This window comes from Poecile atricapillus, chromosome 2, assembly GCF_030490865.1.
Source record: "Poecile atricapillus isolate bPoeAtr1 chromosome 2, bPoeAtr1.hap1, whole genome shotgun sequence".
Taxonomy (NCBI): Eukaryota; Metazoa; Chordata; class Aves; order Passeriformes; family Paridae; genus Poecile; species Poecile atricapillus.
In genome coordinates, this window is record NC_081250.1 from 118,190,454 (window position 1) to 118,196,453 (window position 6,000).

Genomic DNA, 6,000 nt, shown 5'->3' on the forward strand with positions numbered 1-6,000 from the left:
CCAACTTTCTGACTCTACTGGGACAGAGCTTTCCAGGTTTGTCGAGGCTGTGGAGGATGCACTGAGGCAGATCTGAAATAGACAGAGACAAATGTACAGGCCTCTCATGAGGGAAGGTGAAGCTGAGTAGAGCCTGTCTGGAGAGCAATTATTTAGTGTCAGCACTCAGTCTCACCCAAATTCTGGTTTTGGTGCCTCTGTTCCTGTAATAGTTTGAGCAATCATCCTCTGAATGATTTCTCTGGCAAGGTGAAGAGGCAAGGGAGGACACTGAATTGAGAGGCTTGGGACAAAAGAAATTCCTGGAAACTCTGAAGATCCTTTGTGGTCCAGCAGTTATTTTGCAGCATTTATCTATTTATTACATGGCTCTTGGGGAAGGGATCAGGCTTCATTTGCATGATTGTGACAGTCTTTTATGAAATAGTGACAGAGTAGGGGTAGCACATTGGCTCTCCTATATCAAAGCAACAGAAGTGCTGATAACCCCTATACCAGCATGCAAATTGGCACTAGGTTTAGGAGAATAGGTTTAGCAGCTCACACAGATGATTTGAGATGGTACCGGGTTACTTTGCTGTACAGAGTTACTTTGCTTTTTGTGACTGGACATGAAATACAGCACAGCCATTCATGCCTTCCTCAGGACATAAATGATACTTCACTAACAAAGTCACAAATTTGTTCAACTATGATGTGTCACTATTTAGATGGGTTCTAGTAGTCTCTTGGGAGAAGGTCCAGAGCAGGAAGATGTGTAAATACCATAAATGAAGTAGCTGTACTTATGAAACCACAGTATGAGTAGGTGTCCTGGACAGAAATGAGATACCTGCTGGACAATGAAAGGATATGAATGTGGCTTATTGAAACAAGTTGGAAAGAGGTATCTTCCTTTTTTACCACTGCAACAATTTGGTCTTGATTAGTAGAAAGGGCAGGGTCTGTTTTGTATTTGTCTTAATTTCTTGATAAAAGAGATCCATCCCAGCACAGCCTGTGACTCCCTCCAAAGGACATGTGCAGAGGACAGTGACCTGCTTTGGAAATTTGAGCAAAAGTAGAAAATTATGCTTACCAACCTGTGGAAGTCCCATCATTTATTGCCAACTGAATGATTCTTTGTAGCATTTCATTCTTAGAAAGGAAAAAAGGGCACAAATAATCGATCTAGTTCCCTGGTTCCCTGGTGGAAGAGATTACAGGCCTCTTCTGAGCTGTGATTTGAACACATTGTTTCCTGTATGTACAATGTAGATATTCATAGAGCATTTTATCAGGCCTCTATCTGATTCTTGAACATTTTTATCTTTGTGATAGCTTCCATCTGTATACTTTATTTGTGATAGTGACCACTGGTTTTGATTAACTAAAAGATAACTATGCCCTAAAACATTGACTCCACCAGGCAACACCAGAAAGCATATTTCCTATGAAATATCCCCAGAACTATGTAGATCAGGTTGTTTATTTTCTTCCTAGAACAGGAGAATTCCATGCAGGCTTGAACTGCTGCAGGTATTCCTGCACCTCCCAGAACTCCAGCACAAAAAGCAGGGAGCATCAGCGTCCTTGTGGACTGCTACTGGGCTAGAGGCATAACTCCTCAAGAGAAGCAATTTGTTACCCTTCACCTCAACACAGCAGTGAGCCAAGGGTTGTCAGAAACTCCTGCTGCCTGAGATGCTGCTGGCACAAAAAGTTTCCTCCACCTTGACACATGGTGAAAAGGTGCGGCTGGAGGGAGCTGTCATGAGGATCAGAAGAAGCAGAGCACACATTACTGTGCTGAGGGAAATTGTGGAGGGCTGTTGTAAGCACAGCAAGAGTTTGGAAAGGGAGGGTATTGTCATAGATCTCTGTGTGAGAAGAAAACAAATCACTCTGGGCTATCAGGGGGACCCGTGATGAGATACAGGAAGAGTGAAGTGGGGGATGTGGTGTTTCCTCTAGGGCTTTCAGCATGGCTCGAGGGAACCAGGACAGTTGCACTGACATGATACATAAAAGAAGCCTCCAGTAAGTTCCTCCTCTGGGGCAAATATCCATCACTAGCACAGAGAATTCATGAATTGTAAGACACTGCTGCTCTCTAGTCAATCGCTGGTACCTACCTAATTGCTGGGACTGCTACCTACTTTTCCCTCTTTTTAACCTTGAATTCAGGCACTCTTACAGCATCTGGTTATTTTGTATTTACATCTGAATCTTTTATATTAGGACCGTGATAAGCAAACCGTTCTCCCATGCTGACTTGCCTCACTTGGTGTACTCAGGTCTTGTGCAGGGCTGTCTTCCCTCCAGCAACACAGAAACTGGGTGCAGCAGAAACACTGCCAATAGCTGCTTGCTATAAAAAGCTAATAGTCCTTCGTGAGCCATGAGAGGAATAACAGGAATAGAGCCTAAACTCTGGACTGTTTGCACTGCCCTTTGATGAAACTGTGTCCTGACACCAGGATGGTGAGATCATTTTTTTTCTCATTGCAGTCATTGCTTGCCACAGCGAAGATCAGAATTTTGCAATGTCGATCAGCCATTTTTACCTCTGACCTTGAAAATCTGCAATGTTGTTTACTGTTTTGGAAGAGAAAATCATTATTTTAGTGACAGAGTTGTTTTGCTAATCTTTTAATAGTTCCTGGCAGGATCCCTCTGCTGTTTTATTGTCTTTTCTTAGAATTCCTGGCTCGGAATGGATTGTAATTTTCATGATTTTATATGAAAATATGGTCTAAGTCCAAGCTGTCTGCCATTTTTTCAGAGAGACAACTTCTAGCTCACTATCTTCTTCACTTATTTCATTGGAAATGCTACTTAGATTGTGGTCAAGTTATTTCTGTCAGAGGTGATAAAAATGTGTATTTCTTCAGATATGGCTTTTTTGTCTTTTTATATATTTCAACCCTGCAATTCCTGCCTTATTATGCAAGCAAATTTCCAGTCCTGGAGCCTCTTGAGCTATCAACAAATTCTGGTTGTTAAGACTCCACTTTTAGAAAGTTGGAATACAAATACTTGAGTTTACCCTAGGTGAAGCATCTGGGGCAGTTATGTCTCATCTAATGCTTAATGGTCCAATTGCTTGGTAGACCCATTCATAATTCATCAGGCATCTGATTAAACGTAGTTTAGTCTGACTCATGTGGTACTGTTTGCAGCTAATTTAAAGGCAGAACAGCATACTTGCACCACTTGCCAGCATGTGCCAGGGATGTAGAATGAACTCTCTCCTGATTAAAATATCAACCCTTTTATATGGTTCCATATTCCAGAAATTGCAAATTGCAGTTTTTTTCCTGGGATAGCAGACATTTCTGTTCACACTGATAATTGTCTCTTTTTTGCCCTCCTTTTTGCCTTTTTCTTTCTTTGAAAATTGCAAGAAAGCCTTATAATGTAAATCCTTCATTCATGTCTATTTCATATGCAGTGAAATACACAATAGATTTACAGGTCCAAGGCTGGGCATGTAAAGGTGAGTTGGACAAGTGATAAAAATAATTTCTGTTCTTGAATGTTATGCAAAATACAACAGAGGTACATTCTATGAGTATTCCTCATTTGTTTTCCACTTACAGTTCAGTATTAGAAATTATTTAGCAACGTGGTCTACTGTGAGGAGTCTCTGCCTGCGGCAGGATGGTTGTAACTAGATGATCTTTAAATCCCTTTTAACCCTAACCATTCAATGATTCTATGATCATTTCCCTTACTTTGTAGCAAGTTGATTTTAGCTTTTAGAAAATGTCAAATGACAGCAGAGCAGTGCAGTTTTACCATTTCTAATGATGATCTTTCTTTCTTTAATATCATAGCACAGGAAGAATCTTAACCAGTATATGTATCTCTTGAAAAGTTATACAAAATAAGATAACTGACAAAATATTGGAATGAAAAAGCAACTAATCTCAGCTTCAGAAAAAGAAAATGAAGAGGAATTCTGGCAATTAATAATTTGAGCATTTAATTTCCAGCTATCATATTAAATGAAAATGTAATTGTTTTATATAGCCTCACAAGGAGAGTGGCCCATAAATAATTGCATTCATAAGGAAATAATTCTTATAGGTAAATGTGATGACCTTTTAATAAAAGGTTAAATGCTGGATGTGTTGAGGGAACTCACTGTATATTAATATGGAGCCATCGAATCTGGCCTTCTGTAAAGCCTGAATTTTGTGCTTGAAACAGGAAATTAACTTTGTTTTGTTTGAAAATTATACTGTATTTTTCATTTATGAGTATGGAATACTATTTCTGAGAATTCCCAAGTAGATTCAGTAATTAAAGAACCCTTTTAAAATTCCCTTTAAGGAAAGACATATCAAATCTTTGTTGTCCTGAGGGATCTTGATAACACAGACTCCTCAAATTCTCCACAGAAATAAAAGCCACTAGAATATTATGCATATACTACATTTGCAGATTTCCTTAGGAGCAATGATGTTTCTACATTCATAAATAATTTTTTTCATATCATAAGGTTAGCACATAAAATATTCAGAAAAATTAGCAAGAAATTACTGTCTTTCAAACTACTTCCATATCCCATTGTTCACAGGCATATGACCAGAGTTTGAACTAAGATGAGGTGGGTATCTCTACCAGTCTTTGTCTAACAAATTCTAGTCAGGGGTAATTTGGCTTCATTCTCATTGTATGTGCTAGATACAAGCAGTCATATTTGATAAGGCTGCCCATCCGTGGGCTCTAAAACATATTGTTTTACAATTATTGTTAGAGATCATACCAGTCTATTAAAACTCAGATGATGAAGGCAGACTTCCATATTACTCTGTCTTGAGATAAAGCCAAGAATTTTTTAGACTAAGGACTGAGAAAATAACAAGGAGTGGATGGAGGTGGATAAGGGCTGGAGGCAGTGAGGGAGAGAGATGGAAAGACAGAATAGTGTGCAATCCATATATTGATGGTACTGCAGCACAAATGCTTCAGCCATCCTTAGTGGTTTGACATGCACATTTACTGAGGAAATTAATGAATGGAGTCCTGTGCTAGCTGAGAAAGAAGATCTCTTGGGGAGAAGTACTAGCTGGTTAGACTTATCCCATGATAAAGAGGTGGGACAGTGGGACTGAGTATTTCCACTGCTCATTGAATGCCAGTAGCTGTAGCTGCATATCAGGCTGGGTAAAGGAAGAAAAGTGCTTCACTGGCATTTTTGTCATTTTGAAGCAGAACTCAGTTTCATGTGTGTTCTGTGCTCTTTTCAGTAGCACTTTGAAAACAGTTGTAAAACAGCTGTTTGATCATGCATATATTAATGGAAAATGAATTCTGGATTGCTCGATAACAACAGAGGTTTGATTCAATGGCAACAAGACTTATTTATTTTACATCAGACTCCTCTGTGGGTGGCTTGGGAAGAAGACATTCTCCAGTGAGAGAGCAGAAAAGGTAGCACATGATGTTGGCATCCAGCTCTGTAAAGGAACACCATAATAAATTTGGAAAAGCAATCAATAATCTGAAATGTGCTTGTACAACTTACATTCTGCTTTTTCTAATAAAATGCAGTCTTGCTTGGACTCGCTTCTTGGATAGTTTGTCTTCTAATGACAGTTTTTACCTTCCAGTTTTTCCACAGAAGTATTAATCTTTTGTTCATACAGCTTCTTTCTCAGCCTCCCAGCCAGTGCCTCTGGAAGGATAGCTTCGTGCTGCTGCATTCGCTTCTTTGTGTGGAAAGAAAGTGATTTGCTTTTTGTATGCTATTTATAGAGAGCTTCTCCACAGAGATGGCATGCCCTCCCCCGATGGCTCTGAGCATCCTCGTACTGCAGCTACCCACCACCTGATGTCCTATTTTCTCATTGGCTCGAGCTGTTCCCAAACCTTGTGACTCCTGTGAGCTAACGCCCAGCTGTACCGGCTCTGTGTCTCCTGCAGTGAGGCATAATCTTCACTTTCACTTCTATCATTTGTCCTTAATATGCCAAAGCATCTGAACAAGTGCTTGCATTCATTCCCAGAGAC